The sequence below is a fragment of the Natrix helvetica genome, assembly GCF_964273705.1.
Source record: "Natrix helvetica genome assembly, chromosome: Z".
NCBI lineage: Eukaryota > Metazoa > Chordata > Lepidosauria > Squamata > Natricidae > Natrix > Natrix helvetica.
In genome coordinates this window covers 73153502-73172992 of record NC_138554.1, presented here as the reverse complement: position 1 = coordinate 73172992, position 19491 = coordinate 73153502, and the positions used below count along the sequence as shown (strand labels likewise).

At 42.8% G+C, this 19491-nt stretch overlaps 1 protein-coding gene across 2 annotated transcripts in view; it reads left to right on the top strand.

Annotated features, from left to right (window-relative positions):
* Positions 1–19491, top strand: part of EPDR1 (ependymin related 1) — a 119137-nt gene that overhangs the window by 47538 nt on the left and 52108 nt on the right. Inside the window, exon 4 of one of the 2 annotated variants that reach the window (XM_081932611.1) lies at positions 9829–11210. The exons of the other annotated variant lie outside the window; for it this stretch is intronic. The gene's annotated coding sequence lies outside the window, so the exon portion shown is untranslated. Of the gene's footprint in view, positions 1–9828; positions 11211–19491 lie in introns of those variants that run through there. 2 annotated transcript variants of the gene reach the window in all.

Here is a 19491-nt window from a genome sequence, read left to right as displayed (position 1 = left end):
ATATATACATTTTATTTTCCCGTATGAAAAGATCTATCAGATGCTTTTCTTGTCTTCATAGTCATTATTAAAATATGTACAATGTCTTATCAGGAAATTTTAAAACACTCTTAAGAAATATTATTCTGATAGTCTAGAAGAGAAGTAACTTTAGTGAAGATTATTGTTATGTCAGCAAGACTAAGAGTAATCACCAGAATCATCATTGTTAGTTTTGGAAACGGAAACAAATTCAAAAAGAAAAAAGTTTTAATGGATCATACAAAAGTCTGTTCTTTATATAATCAAAATTAAATTACAGATAGTCCTCCAGTTACAACAGTTCACTTAGCAATGGTTCAAAGTTATGACATTCCTGCTGAAAGTACTTATGACCCAGTCCCAAAGTCACATATGTTGTAGCACCACAGCAGGCGTTCACCCTTACAACTGAGATACAGAGATGCTGCAATATGCTTCCTGTCTATTTTCTCCCACCATGGCCTGCCAGATCTCAGCAGGCATTGAGTTTACTTTGGTAGCCCACCGCATTCCACATGCTCCTCTCTACCTGTTATTGACTCTCATTTGCCTTTGGAAGATGTCCAGAGCTCAAAACCTCAATGTGAAGCTGTTTTCCTTAGACCTTGTGTTCTTATACATACTTCCATCCTCTTTGGAAAAACTTTTGCAATTTGCGAGCACTAAGTATGCCTCTCCCATTCCCCACTGAGCCCCAGCCTATCTCACAAGTGGGCGTGGCTCTGCCACTTACTGGAGTGCAGAACCTGCCTAGTTGTTGCCAATTGCGCACAAAGGGAATCCTTGGGTGGCTGGAAGCAATGGTCTTGTCGCTGCACTGGACTTCCAATGGTCTTCTCCACTCCTGAGGTTCCTGATATGTTCTTAACAACCTGCACATTTGATTAATGAATGCATTAGAAAGAGGAGGGATGGCCTCGTTGTTTTAATGTAATCCAATTAACAAATCCTCAAGTTAGAATGTAACTGGCAGCCTCTGTTACATTCATAATTTGAGGACTACCTGTAGAAATAATTCCAAGACTGGATCTTGGGCTTGTTATCATCAACGGAGTACATTTAGAGCAAAAGCCCATTTGACTTTACTGCTTAAACTAAAGAAACATAGTTACCCAGGCTCCCTAGCTCCATTAATTAAGGTTTATAAAGCTAAGGTTACCCCTATGTTCCTGTATGGAGCAGAGGTTTGGGGTCTATCCTCAACCACAGTCCTAGAACAACCACAGTCCCAGCCCTTGAGATGTATTTTGGGTGTAGATCCAAGAGCATCTGCTTTAGCTGTTAGAGCTGAATTGGGAATTTATACAATTCACGTACTATCCAAAGTTAGAACTGGTGCAAAGTCAATTGAAATAGAGACTGATAGACTCCCCAAGGTATGTCTACTAGAGCAAATAAAATTGCAATCACAAATCTCTTGGATCACCTAACAATTTTTTTTGTCTCTTGCATAATAGAACAATTCAAAAAAAAGAGTCGCCCAAAGAATTAATGATGTAGAAGCACAAAATGATATAGCTATCCTTAGTAAGGTGGGTAACTTGAAATGGCTGAGTAAATACAAAAGTACTTTTCAAGTAGAAAGCTATTTGAAGCTACAACTGCCAAAACATCTTAGGGAGATACTTACACGAGCAAGATTAAACAGCTTGACACAATGGTCAGATACGGGAGATTTCATTCTATACCCTACAATGAGCATCTCTGCATTTGCGGAGTGGCAGAGATAAAAGACACGGCTCACACCCTGTTTGATTATTGCTTGTATAAGGGGGTGAGAGACAGGTACATTGGTCTATATACCAAACAAATGACCCATTGGGATCCCCACATCAAAACAACTTAATGTGTGGCCAGAACATGAAAATAACATTTAACATATCACACATTGGCATCCTTTAGTCTTTTTTTTTATAACAAAAGTTTTATTGGTTTTTTTCAAATATTTTGGGGAAAAGAGTACATAAATGTGGGGAAAAATTTTTGACAGCTACATCATACGGAAAGTGGTACTTCCCTGGAATCTTGCATCTCTTTCATATTTTATATATATCAAAATATCATTGTTACATTCATATTAGCAGTTATTTTACTCAATTCTTTGACATCTTCAACCATACTTTATATCACTTCTACATTTCATTATATTAGCAATTGCGATATGTTTTTAATTCATTTCTGTGACCTAAGTTTCATTGCTGTCTCCTCTCCCCTGTCTGTTGGCTGAGCCAAGGCTCCTCCCCCCTTCATGTCTTGTGCGCCGTCTCTTGTTTCACCTAAGGAGGTCCTTATGTTTTCCCATGAAGGCTTCTGCCTCCACCACTGTGTTAATTCTCACTCTACCCCCCTCCCAAAAAATCAACAAGCCTTCTGGAATTAACCACCGAAACCAGATATTTTTTTCATATAACTTTTTAGTTAGAAAGAAGAATTCCTTCCTCTTATCTCTTATTCTTTTTGGTATCTGTTTCAAAATGGTTATTTCTTTATCCTTATATCTTAGAGGCTCCCCCCTTTGAACTCCTAGAATCTCATCTCTTGTAGTCTTTCTAAAAAACTTAACATGTACCTCCCTTGGAACATTGTGTATTCTAGCATATGCTGAATTGATTCTATATATCAGGTCAATATCCCACCCTAGCTGCTGTTTATCTCTTTTAATATAATCTGCTAGCATTGTTATCATGGTCTCTCTTATGTCTTCACCCTCTGTTTCAGGTATATTTTGAAATCTAAGAAAAGAAGACATCCTTTCAAATTCCATTTTTTCCATGTAGCTCTCAAATCCAACATATTTTTTGTAAAGCCTTCATCTCTTCTCCCACCCCAACAACACCCTCCTCCAGAGCATTTATTTTTTGACTATTTTGTAAAGTCTGTTGTTGATTCTGTCTGAGTTCTTCCTTTAAGTCCGCCAGTTGTTTTTTTTATTTCGTCCTGTCCCTTTAAGAGTGTCTGAAACATTTGGTGGAACGTTTCTTGAGACTGCTGTTCCCCCTCGGGAGCTTTTGGTTGCAAAAAAGAAGTTAATTGCGTTTGCGGGGGAACCAGGCTTGAGACAGCAGAAGATGGAGCCGAGGCTGGTTTGGGTGGAGGCTTTTTTGCAGGCATTTCAAAGTTCAGAAAAAGTTATAGGTCTAAGCAGAAAAGATGGCGTCTGTAGGAGCGCGCTGTCAGGGGGGGCCAAGAGACAGGCAAAATCCAGTGTGGGATATCGATCTTCAATACAGCTCCCCTCGGGTTAAGATCAATTTTTCCCAATCCAAGGAAGAGTTGTACAAGGAGATTCCTCTAGGGTTCACCCGGGTTTTATAATTCCAGCCCAAAAAGTTTTTCAGAGACGACAGTTCATTTGTAACGACAACAGAAACGGGGGAAGAAACGCCATTTTGGCTCAGCCTTCCCCAGGGATCGGAGAACAGTCATTTAGAAAGTTTCCATTCATAGCTTTTTAGGTCAGCTCACTTTCTTTCTTCCACAATTGTTAAAAAGGGTCGTTAACCCATTGCTTGAAATAAGTGAATATCAAAGGTTTCCCCCCCCCCAATTCTCCCTCTTTCCTCCGAGAGAGAGAAAGATCTTGTAGAGCTGCTTTTCCGAGAGGGGGGGAGAACAAACCCCCCTCTCCAATCTTAACACTTCAAAAAGATCAAAGAGTCTTAAGGATACTGCTAATCCTCATTTACTTGGTTGTTCAAAGAAAGTAAAAAGAAAGACACCGGGGGGGTTCCCCCCTCACCGCATTTCTGCTGTTGCCTTCAAGTGGAGCGTTTTCTTCCGATCTCCTCCGGACGAAAGCGTGTGTGGCAGGTGTGCCCCCCAAAAGCCTCCCAGTGCCTAGGGCAAAGCTGGCAGCCCCCCTGCAGCCGCCGCTGCTCCAGGGGGCTCCAGCAAGTCGCCCCCTTGGCAGGACGCCCCTACAAGGCATCCTGTGCCCCCGCGTAGATCAGGGGAGGCCCACCGGGACGGCGAGCGGCGGACAGCATGTCCGTCGTCCACAGAAACAGGAAATAGAATGGCATCCTTTAGTCTTGAAAGACTATGGTATCATGCTCTGGAAAGAGTTCCTAAAACAGCATCTGGTGTGACTAAAAAGGCCAATTCGAGAGTGGCAATCCCTTCTACACTGAGGGCAGATATATTCTGTCCCCTGTCCACCCCCCACCCCTTATTTCACTGGTTCCAGGACTGTTTCTTTGCCTCAGCCTGCCAGACAAGTGTCTCTTCGAATTGGAGAAGGCTGTGCTGAGTCTTTAGCCTTCAAACTGAACAATCAGAGGTCAAGGTTTCCCAGCTGTTAATGTCCATTCCCAAGGCCTTTAAATCCCACTTGCAGATATTCTTGTATCGCAGCTGTAGTCTCCCTCTGGGGCACTTTTCCTGTACTAATTCTCCATACAGGAGATCTTTCAGGATCCGACCATCAACTATTCTCACGACATGTCCAAGCCAGCGTATTTCAATAGTATATACATTCTAGAAATTCCAGCACGCTCCAAGGCTGCACTATTTGGAACTTTGTCATGCCAGGTGATGCCAAGAATACGTCAGAGACAGTGCATATGAAAGGTGTTCAACTTTCTCTCCTGCCATGTGTAAAGGGTCTAGAACTCACTGCAGTACAGGAGTGTGCTCAGGACGCAGGCTCTGAGGACCTGGATCTTTGTATGTTCCATCAGCTTCTTATTAAGCCATACTCTCTTGGTTAAGTCTGGAGAATGTGGTGGCAGCTTTACCAATATGTTTATGCAGCTCAGTATCTAAAGAGAGAATGTTGGTGATAGTTGAGTCAAGATACACAAAGTCATGGATGACCTCCAGTTCTTGTGCAGAGATTGTAATACAGGGAGGTGAATCCACGTCCTGGCCCATGACTTGTGTTTTTTTCAGGCTGATTGTTAGTCCAAAGTCTTGGCAGGCCCTGCTAAAATAGTCCCTAAGTTGTTGAAGGTCTTTGCAGACTGAGCAGTAACGGCAGCATCGGCAGCGAAGAGGAAATCCCATAAGCATTTTCTTTCAATCTAGAGAGATTAAAGAGTTTTCCATCTGATCTGGTGTGGAGATAGATTCGCTCTGTTGCAGTTCCAAAAGTATGTTTCTGCATGACAGCAAAAAAGATCCCAAATAGAGTTAGTGCAAGGACACAGCCCTGCTTCACTCCACTTCGAATATCAAAAGAACTCTGTATGCAACTTGAAAAGCTAGTTAAAAAAAACCGTAACTTTTAATTTTAGTTGTTGTAAGAGTGAATAATGTATTGATTCCTTCTGCAAATTTGTGAAGTGGTAAACAACATAGAAAATCTGCTTATTAATTTTGAAATGTCAAGAATGATATAGTTTTATGCATGATTCACTAAGGTCTTTTAAATATGTATTTATTCCCATATCAGAAGATGAAAGCTCCTATTGTTATCCACCTCTCTTAACAAAGAATAATTCAGTCCCAAATAATGATTTGAAATTTAATTTTAATTTCCCCATAACTATTTATTCAATAAGTGGCCAGGTATTCTAGGTACTCTGATGTACTTCTGCTTATTAATTCATTGTTGGAACAATTAATTTTATTGTGAGTCTTTTGTTTACATGCTATATTTATTTTTAGTATAAATATTAAATATATATGGGAAAATCTTGTACTTGCAGAAAATCTTAATTAAATGAAAAGGGGGTTAACAAATATTTTATTTATTTATTTATTTCTTGGATTTCTAGACCGCCCTTATCTCCAATTATCTTTACAAATAATTGGAGCTCTGTACAGAATTTGTAATTATAGAGAAAAACCTTTGGTTTTCATTTAACTTGTACAGTTTGGAGATAAGGTAATCAGGTGCTCATATTCATTGTAATTCTATGAATGTATCATTCACAGGTGGAATGTATAGAAGGGGGAAATTACCTCCTTTCTTCTAGGGCAGGGGTCAGCAACCCGTGGCTCTGGAGCCACATATGGCTCTTTCATCCCTCTGCTGCGGCTCCCTGTCACTGGTTGGATAGGGCTTTTGTTTAGGGCAGGCAGAGGAAAAAGGATGCCGCGCTAAAAGGAGACTCTATGGTAGGGGAGCTGGATTTCCAGTCGGCTCCAGAATTGAATGGGGGGGGGCTTCCAGTGGGGACCTTTATGGCTCTTTGAGTGTTTAAGGTTGCCGACCTTTGTTCTAGGGTCAAAGAGATAAAGGGATTGTCACTTAATTTAGATCTGGAGCAGTCAAAAAAATGCGAATTTAATAAAGGGGTGCCAATATTTTATATTAGAGCTGTGCATGCATTCACACATATTGTTTTGTGCCTTGTGTAATTACTACAACACTGCTATTAATTAAAACAACTGCATTTGTTTTGCTTTAAGAGTTTCTTGAATTACTTAATTTCTGAAAACAATGGCATTTTTAGGTTTGTGTGAAAGATAGAAGGAAAACATGACTACTATAATTAGTAGGGGAGAAAAGTGTTTATGTATTGAGTGAAGCTCAAAGCCCTGCTTCAGAACGAGTTTTGAAGCATGCACAGTGCTATTACCAAGTACAGGGCATTCTAAGGGATAATACGCAGCATTGTAAATACCTGCTTTAGGGAGTTGGCAGCTTATTAATGCAGAAAGTGAGGGAAAGTGAAAATATATATTTACTTCAATTGATTATACTTAGTTTTTCGTTATCCAGAGAATAAGAATAAGAATTAAACAGAAACCAATATTGTGAAAAGAGTTAAAGAAAATAAATGGCTGACTTCCGGTTCCGGCGGCTACGGCGACAGGCAAGCCTTTGCCTGCTCCCGCTCTCCCGGTGGGCTTCCCCCGCTTCTGGGGGGGCACAGGATGCCCCGGAGAGGCGTCCTGCCGAGGGAACGGCTCGCGGAGGGTCCTGGCGGCGGCGGCGGCTGGCGGGGGCTTCTCCGCTTCGTTCTAGGCATCGGGGAGCAGTTTTGGAGGGCGCGCGTGCGTCTCGCTCCATGCCGATCGGAGAACGCACTCTTGAACGAAGCAGCGGCAGTATGGTGAGAGGCTTCCTTTCTTCATTCCCTCTCTTTTGAATTGATGGACTTTTCAGCACTTTTAAAAAGTTAAACTTTCGGATCCTTGCTAGAGGTGTGGCTAGAGGGAGGGGGATTTCCCCCCCTCCCTTGGACAAGCGGCTTGAGAAGATTTTGCTTTCACCCCCAGGGGAAGGAGGAGGGGGGAGAGCCAACTAATGATGCCTCACCCCCATAAAAGTGACTTTCATTGGACTTAGCTCCAGAACTTATGGGTGAACTGAGAACTTTCTGAACTTTTAAAATTTTATTATGCCTCTGAGCCCAAAGCTGGCAGGGCAAGATGGCACACTTCCGTTGTCTTCATGAACTGTGAAACCTGACTCCACCTTTAAAATTCAGGCTTCCGGTCTTTGTCTCCGAGTCACCCAGAGGAACCTCTTGTGGACTGTTATTTTTTGAACTCTTTGGAGAAAAAACTTTCATCTATCGCTAGAGTGACTAAAGAAACTCCCACCTGTTTGGATCCTCTGCCTTCTGAATTCGCCTGCCTGCTCTACTTCTCCAGCTGCCCAGTTTCTACTTTGACTGATCTCCTTGCTTCATAAACCATGTCTCCAAAAAGACCACCTCCTGGAAAGCCTGGCTTTGCTACTTCTGCCCCAACATCTGCAACGTCTAGCCCAGCTACACAGTCAAAGATAACAGAACTGATGCAACCCAAGACTACAGAGATAGACTTTCAACAAATGCTTCAACAAATTTTACAGGGCCAGGAGGAAATTAAGAAACAGTTAAGGGAAATGAAAGATGAAATTAAAGAGAATCAAGCCCAAATCTTTAAGAACTCACAGAGACTGGACCTTGTGGAGGGTGGGGTGGCGGAGGCGAAAGGGGGGGTAGAGGCTTTACAGAAGGGGAACAAAGAACTTGACACCCAACAAATGAAAACAGAGTTTGAGAGAATGTCCTTTTATCTTAGATTTCAAAATGTAATAGAAGCAGATGGGGAAAATATAAGGGACATTATGACTAATATTTTAGCTGAATATATACACAAAGATAAACAGCAGATGGAATGGGAGATAGACCTAGCCTATAGAGTGAATTCAGCATATGCCAGAACACACAATGTACCCAGGGAGGTTCATATTAAATTCCTTAGGAAAAGCACAAGAGATGAAATTCTGGGTGTACAAAGGGGGCAAACACTGACATACCACGACAGGGAGATAACCATTCTGAAGCAGATTCCCAAAAAAATTAGGGAAAAAAGAAAAAGCTATTCGCAATTGGCGAATAAATTATACCAGAAGGGGGTGTGGTTTAGATGGTTGATGCCTGAAGGTATGCTGATATTCTGGGAGGAGACAAGAATCAGAATCAACACACCCATAGAGGCACAGGCCTTTATGGAAAAAAATAAAGCGAACCTAGAAAAAACAGAAGACACTACAACGGTCATACAGGACACGGGAGGGGCCGGAGCTCTGCCAGCGGGGGGTGAAGGGGCAACACCAAGAAAGCTCAGATCACAAAAATAAATAAGAAAACCACAATGTTATAAACAGACCGAAAGTAATATTGAATTTATAACTAGACTATATATTATAACTATATAAATTGATTGAAAATTATTTTTTCTAGAATTAATATGCTGATTTTTTATGATTATGTATTAAGGTTTGATATTTTGATGTAACCCAGGAGTCTGGAGGGAGGGGGCGTCTGCCACACTTGCAACTGCCAAAATTTGTAACCATTCCACTTACCCTTTTCCGCATAAATGTTTTAAAAAAACAAATAAAACTTTTTGAAAAAAAAAGAAAATAAAAAGAAAATAAATGGCTGGTATCCAAATCTAAATTGTAGATTTAGGAAATAGAACAATAGAGGTAAGCAAGACTTGGAAGAATTTAAAAGTAAAGATTGAGCCAAGAGCAAAAAGGTGCACATAGTAGGGAGTACAGAAGGAGTTGCCATGGAATGTGAAAATAAATATATACGTCAGCCCCATTTCGCTCCAGTGGCTCGGGGCTGCCATTTTGCAGGGAAAGCAGCAGAATGTGACAGGCACGCTCAAAACCTTCTGGACTCCTCTGTCTCCTCCTTCCGACAGCATGACGGGCACTGGACAGCTGGGAGGTGGCCAAAAGCATTGCTGACACGGCTGTACCCAGAAAAAAGAACAGCTGGGAAGCGAAGGATACGCGAGGGACTGATTTGGGATTCCCAGCGAGGAGCTGCATGGAGGGAAAGTGATGCGTGTGATGGATAGCTGGGGAGAGGGAGTAATGGTTCCTCCTTCTAGATTATGCAACGGTGTGGGGCATTGCTGTTGGAGAATCACGAAGGTGTAATTAGAATAAAGGCTTATAAGATGGTGGGGAGCACAGAGCAGTAGCTCTAACAATTTTCTTTCATTTGTATATTCAACATGATGGTCAGTTTGTGCCAGATTGGATAAACAAGGTTCTACTTCTCATTGCTGGTCAGAATCTTTACTATCTGTCCTGACCTTGACTATGACTATATATTTCTGTGAGTGAAATAAGCTATGATGTTGTCTCGGAAGGTCAGATATTGTTTAGCCTGAAAAAACTATAAAAGCATAGATTTTTTAAAGTGAAACAGTCAAAATACACAGGATGCTGTATATAAAATTGTGGTACTATATGTAGTCCTTGAGTTGTGACTCTAATGGAGCCTACCAATTTGTATTAAAACTCATAAAATAAGTGAGTCATTTTTTTATTGTGCTTGTTAAGTGAATCATCTGGGCTGTTAAGTGAACTAAAAACAAGCTTGTCGTTTTCTTCTGTTCATTAAGAATCTCCATGATCATTAAGTAAATCAAGAGGCTTGAGAATTTGCAAGGCTTTCTGACATGGCACCCTGGAGGGAACCACTGCTGCTGTTCATTAGCTTTCTGGCAAGATGAGGCAGCCCTCCGCCTCTGAACTACAGAGCTTCCAGACAGGTGTCTGGCACCCCCTCCAGCTCCAAAGTGAAAGAACTGCCTTGCAAAAGCACCTACCTGGCATGGCTCACCAGTTCCCTGCACCACAAGATAAGAATGGCCACTGCTTTGCCTTGCACTGCCGGTACCCTAAGCTCTTCATCAGGTGATGTGTGGTGGCCAAGCTGCTTCTGATCCTCGCTGCGTTTTGCCTTTTTTTTTGAGACTTGACTTTGTGATCAAACTGCATATCAGGATGTTTCAGAGGCTCAGCTGGAAGAAATCCATAGGAGATCGATGCTACTATTCTGCAACAGAAAGGTTTGTGCTCCAGTACTGAAACTGTTTATAAATATGATTAGCTTTCTCTAATGGAAAACTATTTGTCATTCTGAGATGACTGTGGAGAAAAGGGTGGTGGGAAATTAAGACTTCCTTGTTTTGTTTAACTTGGTTTTGTTTTTGATTGGACTGATTATTTTAGATTATATTATAATTATATTGTTCTTTGAATAAATTTTCTTTTCATTTGTGAAGACTTTTTGGAAGTGAAATTCCTATTCTGCTTTACTTTAACCATGTTTCCCCGAAAATAAGACAGGGTTTTATTTATTTATTTATTTTAAAGTTTTCATTTTTAGACAAACATAAACAAACAAAACAAACATAAAGCCATCTTCAATTACAAACAGTGTGTCCATTGGTTATAAGGTTTCTGTGCATTCCTTTCATAGTCATCACTTACATTTCATATATAATCACATATTATCAAATGAAAAATATTTATATGCATTATTATTATACCTCATTTATTTGACTATCACCATTATTCTTCATTTTCCACAAAATATATTAAGTATTGGGATCATTTACACCACAGCAATACAATATATCATCTCAGATAATTCCAGTAGTAAAATATTTTATGTTATATTCTATATCATTCAATTGTTCTTATATATACCACATTTTCTAGTAGCTTTCATTTTCATATTATTTCATCTAAACACGAATAAAATAAATCCCATATCCTATAAAATTGTTTATCTTCTTGTTCTCTAATTTCAAATGTCAATTTACTCATATTGCATTATTTTATGAATAACTCCCTCCTGCATTGGTATTTTCTCATTTCTCCAATTTTTAGCAAATACAATTCTAGCTGCTGTTAGCACATTTACAATCAAATACTTCAGTTCTCTATTACATGTTTCCAATATGATTCCCAATAAAAAGATCTCTGGTTTAAAGTCTGTGTTTGTGTATCATTTTCTCCAACCAAGGGTGGATTTTAGTCCAATATCATTTAGCTTCTATGCAAGTCCACCACATATGATAATATGAACCTGGTATCTGATGGCATTTCCAGCACTTTTCCGATTTGTTCTTGAACATTCTTGCTATTCTCGTCGGGGGTAGATGCAACCTGTAAAACATCTTATACAAATTTTCTTTGTATACTGTTGACATTGTCATTTTATAATTTTGAGACCACAATTTCTGCCACTTATCTAGGTCAATCCCATGTCCAAAGTTTTCCCCAAGCTATCATAGGTTCTTTAACTTGTTTTTCTAGCTTAACCTCTAATAAGTATCAATATAGTTTTTTAATTACATTTTCATCAATACCTGTCAAAATTTTATCTAACTCGGTCATTTTATCATGGAAACCTTCCGTTTTAAGATCTTCTACATATCTAGACTTTATTTGCACATATGAAAACCAATTCAACTTCATTCCTTCCTGTTCTAATTCTTGCATAGATTTAAACCCTCTGCATTCAATATTTCACCATATCTGTTTGTTCCTTTTTGTACATTACTGGATATGAAAATGCTTCAATAGTTGATAACCAGACTGGAATTTTTAAGTAATGTTGCCTTTTAATCTTCTCCCAATTTAATAGCAAACCTCCTGTAATAATATCTTCTGAAATACCCCTGTCTTTTAGTTCCCTTGTACCATAAGAAAGCATGCCATCCCAACAACAAATCATGTCCTTTTACAGTGAGTAATCTACAATTTCTTAATGTTATCCACTCCTTGACCCACATTAAGCTTGTTGCCTAATAGTATACAGGTGAAACTCGAAAAATTAGAATATCATGCAAAAGTTCATTTATTTCAGTAATGCAACTTAAAGGTGAAACTAATATATGAGATAAGACACATTATATGCAAAGCAAGATAGTTCAAGCCATGATTTGTCATAATTGTGATGATTATGGCATACAGCTCATGAAAACCCCAAATCCACCATCTCAGAAAATTAGAATATTACATGCAATCAATAAAACAAGGATTGTACATAGAACAATATCGGACCTCTGAAAAGTATACGCATGCATATGTACTCAGTACTTGGTTTGGGCCCCTTTTGCAGCAATTACTGTCTCAATGCGGCGTGGCATGGAAGCTATCAGCCTGTGGCACTGCTGAGGTGTTATGGAAGACCAGGATGCTTCAATAGCGGCCTTCAGCTCTTCTGCATTGTTCGGTCTCATGTCTCTCATCTTTCTCTTGGCAATGCCCCATAGATTCTCTATGGGGTTCAGGTTAGACAGGTTTGCTGGCCAATCAAGCACAGTAATCCCACAGTCATTGAACCAGGTTTTGGTGCTTTTGGCAGTGTGGGCAACTGGAAAATGAAGTCAGCATCCCCATAAAGCTTGTCTGTGGAAGGAAGCATGAAGTGCTCCAAAATCTCCTGGTAGATGGCTGCGTTGACCCTGGTCTTAATGAAGCACAGTGCTCTAAAGTCCTGTTGCTCCTTCGTCCAAAGTCCTCTTTTCTGATGAGAGCAGCGTTTGCCAAAAGCACCAAAAACTGGTTCAATGATCATGGGATTACTGTGCTTGATTGGCATCAACATTGTTCCTCCATACTCTGGGTCCTTGGTTTCCAAATGAGATGCAAAAGTTGAGTGGGTGGCACCGATGGCGGAGAGCAGGCAGACCACTCCACAGGCCCAGGAGAAGGCTCAACTTGTAGCCGAGGAGGGGGAGATGGTTAATCCCAGAACAAGGGCTGCAACAGCTAAACCTTCAGTGGCCCAACGCCCCTCCAGGGCAACCCAGAAAGATGAGATCTGGCATCAGAAGACCCTGAAGAAGAGGATCTCTAGGGCTGAACAACAAGCCCAGGCCAACAAGTCCGCTTCTCCTACCAGTTCCAGGTCACCCCTTAGGCCTGAACCCAATCATTCGGCCTCCTCATCCCAGGGGGTTCAGTCCTTCCTCTCCCTCTGTCTCCCCCACTGGGGCATGCAGGCAATCTGGCATGGAAGTTTCTCCTTCCTCTCCTGTTTCGCCCCATGGGCCCAGGGAGGTGGTCAGGGATCCTTTGGAGGGTTCATCCCGTGATTTTCTTCCCCCCTACTCCTTGGCTCCACAAGGGCCTGCCCCGGTTCATTCAGAGGATGAGTTTGAGGATCTTGAATTGCTCCCTGAGAGCATCAAGAGACTGATTTCCTCAACCATTTCAAAGGGTATTGTTTCTGCAGTTTCCTTGGGGGAACGTCAGTCACCTAGGGCTCCTAGGTCCCAGGTTCCCCACCAGGCCAGGAGTTCCTCTGACCATGGACATCAAACTAGGCCTCCTTCCCCCTCAGTAGTCAGTGAGGGTTCAGTGTTAGGGGATGACCCCCATCAGGATATGGGGTTCTCAGAGGATGAAGAGACTGTCCTCCCAGACCCTCCGGCTTTTCCTAACCTCTTTACTCCTCCAATGTTTAAGCCCTTGTTACACAAAGCCAGAAAGACCACTAAGGTTGGGACAGGGATCCTGCCATTCCTCCTGCTAGGGACCCTAATTTGGTCATGTTCTCCAATACAGTGACCAACGAGGAGTTTCCAGCTCCTCCCATTTTTCTAGAGGTAGTCAAAAATCAGTGGGCTCACCCTTCTACCTTTCCCAACCTAGGCAGCAACGACTGGCATTTTTACAACATGGAGCAGACCTTCTCTCAGGCACTCCAATTGCCCAATGTAGACACACCAATAGCCACCCTAGCCAATGCCTCGTCCGTTGTTTCAGGGGGTGTGGCTGATAAGTTGAAACCAGAGGACAAGCGGGTGGAACTTACGTTACATTAAAATTTCAACGCCTCTGCGTGGGCTATAAAGTCTGCTGCAGCTGCCTCTTATTTCAACCAATCAGCAGTCATGTGGCTGCTTCAGTTACAGGATCGCATCCCTATTCAGGATGAGTGGCTTCATCAAGATATCACTAAGATAATTGCGGCCACACAATTCTCAGCTGATGCCACCCTTGATGCTGTAAAGTACTTGTCCCGAGCTTTACCCACCTCGGTAACCTCCAGGCGGTTGCTATGGTTACGTAACTGGCAAATGAACAAGTCCAAGTGAGGCCTGGCAGCTGCCCCATACACTGGGACTAACCTATTCGGTGACTGCTTAGACCCGATTCTCATAGAGAATAAGGAAAAGAAGAAGGTCCTGCCTATCAACACCAAGAAGACGGACAACTGTCCGGCCTCTTACCATAGGCAATCCTTCAGAGCCCCTGAACAGGAGTATCATCAACAGAGATATGCCCCTTACAGATCTGCTAGGCAGTTCCAGAGGCCTTACTACCAGGACAGGGGAAGGTACCAAGGTCAATCCAGGCGGCCTTTTCATGGGGGCCCTTCCACAAAGGGAGATGACTCCAACCCTGAATTTCCCATAGGCGGTCGCCTGGAACTCTTCGCGGATCAGTGGGACCGCGTAACATCAGTTGCCTAGGTAAGGACCATGGTCAGGAATGGACTCCGGCTGGAGTTCCTCTCCATGCTCCCGACGTTCTTCAGAACCTTTCCACCATCCCGGGTCCTGGAACGCCGCCGTCTGATGTCATTAGCCATACAACATCTGCTGGATATCAGGGCGGTAGAACCGGTTCCAGAGATGGAACACGGGTTGGGTCACTATTCCAACCTGTTCCTTGTTCCGAAGAGCTCGGGGGGCTGGAGGCGAGTCTGGACCTCAAGCGCCTCAATTGGTACCTAGTGTACAGGCACTTCAAGATGTCATCCCTCAGGTCCATTCTGCAGGGCATTAGGTGGGGGGGACTACCTAGCGTCAGTGGATCTGACAAGCTTACCTCCACATCCCCATCCTTCCCGCCCATCGCAGGTTCCTTCGTTTTTCCCACAATGGGCTCCACTTCCAATACAGGGCCCTTCCCTTCGGGTTAGCTTCAGCCCCACACACATTCACAAAGGTCCTGGCGGCATTGGCGGCTCACCTTTGCTCAGTCCCGGTGAGACTACAATGCTACCTGTTTGACGTGCTCGTGCAAGGCCAATCCCAGTTCCGGGCTGTTCACTACCTCAAACCCACAATTCGTACCCTACAGGCCTTGGGGTTTTCCACCAACTTCCCCAAAAGTCATATCTTGCCCTCAACGAAGATCCTTCACCTGGGGGCGGTGATAGACTCCTTGGAAGGCAAAGTTCAACTTTCCTCATAGCGCCTCGTCAATCTGCAGGCTCTGGCAAGGCAGGTATGCCCAAGGTGGTCAGTTTGCATCCTGACCTTGTCCCGCCTACTTGGCAAGATGGTGTTGTGTATAGGAATCGTGAGCAACGCATGAGCAACTCTCCGCAATTCATCCATCTTCCGGCGGATGTGCATCTCTTCCTGCGGTGGTGGCTGTCCTCAGGTCTGCAACGCGGCTTAGAGTTTTGGGAGCCAGATCAGGTGACCATCACTACGGACGCGAGCCTGTTCGGTTGGGGAGTACTCATGGGCACCAGGATGGCACAGGGCCAGTGGAACCGGTTGGATGTTCGCCATAATATAAACTGGCTGGAGTTGAAGGCCGCCCGGCTGGCACTACACTTGTTCAGAGGATTGATAGAGGGCTGCCACATCTTTCTGATGACCGACAATGTGGCCACAAAAGCACATATAAACCATCAAGGTGGGACTCATTCCAGAGCCCTTTGGCTGGAAGCACTGAAGCTCGGTTCCTGGGCGGAGAGACATCTTGCATCAGTGGTGTCGGAGCACATCTCAGGCATGGCCAACCACCAGGCCGATTGGTTAAGCCGAGTGACTGTGGATGACGGGGAATGGCAGATTCTATCTGAATTCTTCCAGAAGATTTGCCAGAAGTTTGTCGACCCGTTGGTGGTTGTATTCGCGACTCCGGCAAGCACTCAACTCCCAAGATTCTTCTCTCGATTCCCGAACCAGGCCACAGAAGGGACAGGCGCTCTCTGGAGCAAGTGGCCTTCGGGCCTATTGTATGCCTTTCCTCCGCTTCCTCTGATACCAGGGACCCTGAGGAAGGTAATGGTAGAGAAGGCAGACATCATTCTTATAAGTGCCCCACTGGCCCAGACGGCCTTGGTTTGAGGGCCTCACCCAGTTCTCCATCTCCCCCCCTTGGAGAATTCCTCAGGAGGAGCTCTCTCTGCGCCAAGGGGTCTTGATCCATTGGCTCCACCTGACCACCTGGCACTTGAGTGGAGCCTAAGGAGCGCCAACTTGTCAGCCCGAGTTATAACCATCATCGAGGCTTCCAGACGTCCTTCCACCATGCAGATATATAATTCCATGTGGGCGGCGTTTATCAAATGGTGCAAGCCACTTTGGATTTGTTCCACCTTTGGTGGCACAAATTCTGGATTTTCTCCAGAAGGGTCTGGACGGGGGTCTCTCCTATAACACCTTGCGGAGTCAAGTGACCGCTCTGCCCTCGGTGCCCCCAGGGGAGAACCATTCGTCCCTCACCCACCATTCCCTGATCAAGAGATTTTTGAGGGGAGCTGCTAATTTATGCCCCCCTCCGGTTCATAGGCTCCCAACTTGAGACCTCCCCTTAGTTCTTAGGGCCTTGACAGGGGACCCCTTTGAGCCTTTGCGCATGGTCCACGTTAGGTTCCTATCTCTTAAGGTGGCATTCCTTGTTGCCATAACTTTGGCCAGGCGCATTTCCAAGCTGGAGGCCCTGTCCTCCAAGGACGACTTCTGCCAATTTCACCAGGATAGGGTGGTCCTACCTTCCTTCCTAAGGTCAATTGGCCCTTCCACCGGGCGCAGGAGATCATCCTTCCCAATTTCTGCCCGGCTCCATCCCATGAGAGGGAGTGACTAGTGTTAAGTCTATTCCTGTTAGGAGACTAGAGTTCAGCAGTGGAATGTAGTAACAAATAAGCCGTTGAATAGTCACTCACAGCCACCAAAGGTAAAACAAAGAATAGCTTTACTTGCATAACAAAAATAGGATAAATAGTCTCCAAACAGACTATAAGCAGTCTTGAAGTATATACAGTCTATTTACACCTCGTTGAAGTTACAATTGCTCAACTCACAATTCACCATCTAGACAGGTAACTTAGTTACAGACTAGCCACCATCCAATACACGGTTTTGTCTCCAATACAAAGCTCATACAGTAACAGTCAGGAATAGTCAGGAACAATCAGGAACATCAGTAGCTGGGGGGGGGCGTAATAGTTCCTTCCTCCTTATATGACTGCTTAAAGCAATTAGCATCCAATTACATCTCTCTAGCATTTAAAGTAACAGATACATTTGTTACAATCATGGCTTAGATACATTGCCAAGCCAAGACTAGGGTTACATCCCTAACATTCTCCCCTCTTCGGTTGTCAATGTATTTACACACAACTTTTCAATCCATAATCATCACAAGGTTTTTTATGTTTTATAGCACCTTGTGTCTTAGAAAAATGGTCAGCTATATTGTGTTCAGACATACAATATTCCAATACAATCATTTTACTTTGTATACACTCTGTTCCCATATCAAGCAACAATTGTTTTTAGCACACAATACAGTACATAATATAGGTTCAAGATACAATGGATAATGCATCCGTTATCAAAATTAGAACCTTTTATATCAACATCGCTAAAACTCCTAACTCATCGGAGTTTACTTAATTCCCGTCCAAAATGGTTTACAAAATTCCTATTTACTCTGGTTTTACGCTTATATATCCGTTTGCGTCCCCTTGTATGTTTACCTGAAGGTAAATCAGCCTTGTCAAGCACTCCCAAATTCTGCAATGACTTAAACTCCCTATCTATCACAGCTTGCCCTACCTTTTTATCCTCAATTGAATACGTAGTCAGCTCATTGTATGTAGCAGGTACCTTATCCACCTTACATGCAACAGATGCCTGATACCTATCAGGTGGCCGCGTTATACGGGTTGACCTTCTGGGTAATCCAGGGCTTATAGGTGGACTATCCTGAACGTCCTCCTGCTTTATCACTTCCTCCTCCTGAGTAGACTCCTTCCCTTCATCACTCATTTCTGGTATTCCTGATTCATTCTTTTGGTCTGCTCGGGTTTCAATTACTACCTGATTATTAGTTTCTAGTTTGTTCCAACCAACATGCTCCAGAAACTTTGCATTAGCACTATGGTAGATCTTCGTTGTCCCTTGTTCCCAAAACCTATCAGACCTATGGTTTGAGTCATAACCTACAAATATTAACTCCCGTGCACAAGTTTGTCCCTTTAATCTGATCTGTGCTGGAATATGAACCCATGCAGGAACACCAAACGTATGTAGGTAGCTAAAGTCAGGTTTCTTACCAACCTAGTAAATGGTAATTCTCCAGTAGAAGCATTTACAACGTTGTTCAGAAGATGATTAGCCCACATCATTGCTTCACCCCACAACTTATCCGGTAAACATGAATCGGATAACATTGTCCTTACCATTGCCTGCAATGACTGTCCTCTTTCCACAAATGCATTGTGTTGAGGTCTGTATGGTGCAGCATGTTTATGCTCAATCCCAGTTTTCTTTACCATTGTTTGGAAACTTTGGTTTACAAATTCAGTTCCATTATCAGTTACAATGGTAACTACATTAAGTTTTGTTTTTCTCTTAGCAAACTTTATCCAATTGCAAAATTGCTGAAATGTCTCCATTTTATCCTTCAGTAAGTAACAAAACCCATACCTGGAATAGTGTTCCACAATACTCAACACATAACGTGCACCCCCAATACTTGGTTTCATGGGACCTATCAAATCTGCAAATACTACTTCTAGAGGTTTCTCAGTCTTAAAGCTGTCTAGCCTGTTTGCAGGATTAGCCTTACTCTTTTCCTTACTGCAAACGTTACAGTTCAAATACTTAGTACATGGCTTCAACTTAATTCCTTCCACTAGTTTAGCCGTTTGCTGTAATGTTTTAAAGTTAATATGCCCCAGACGCTTGTGTAACAAATGTATGCATTCATCATGCGGTTTAACATTTGTATACACAGAATTAACTATACTTTCATCAGCCATTACATACAAACCATTCTTTAAATTAGCAGTAACCATTTTACTTGCTTTCTCTATGAGACATGTATCTCCTTTAAATGTTACTGTGTAACCGATACTGACTAAAGCCCTTACTGAAAGCAAATTAAACTTAAGTCTCGGCACATACAACATATGCAATTTCTCCTTTACACATTCACAGTGAGCAGTTCCTTCCTTAGCTGTTGTTTGCTTGCAGACATTTTAACAAAGTTATGTCTATTCCTAGTTA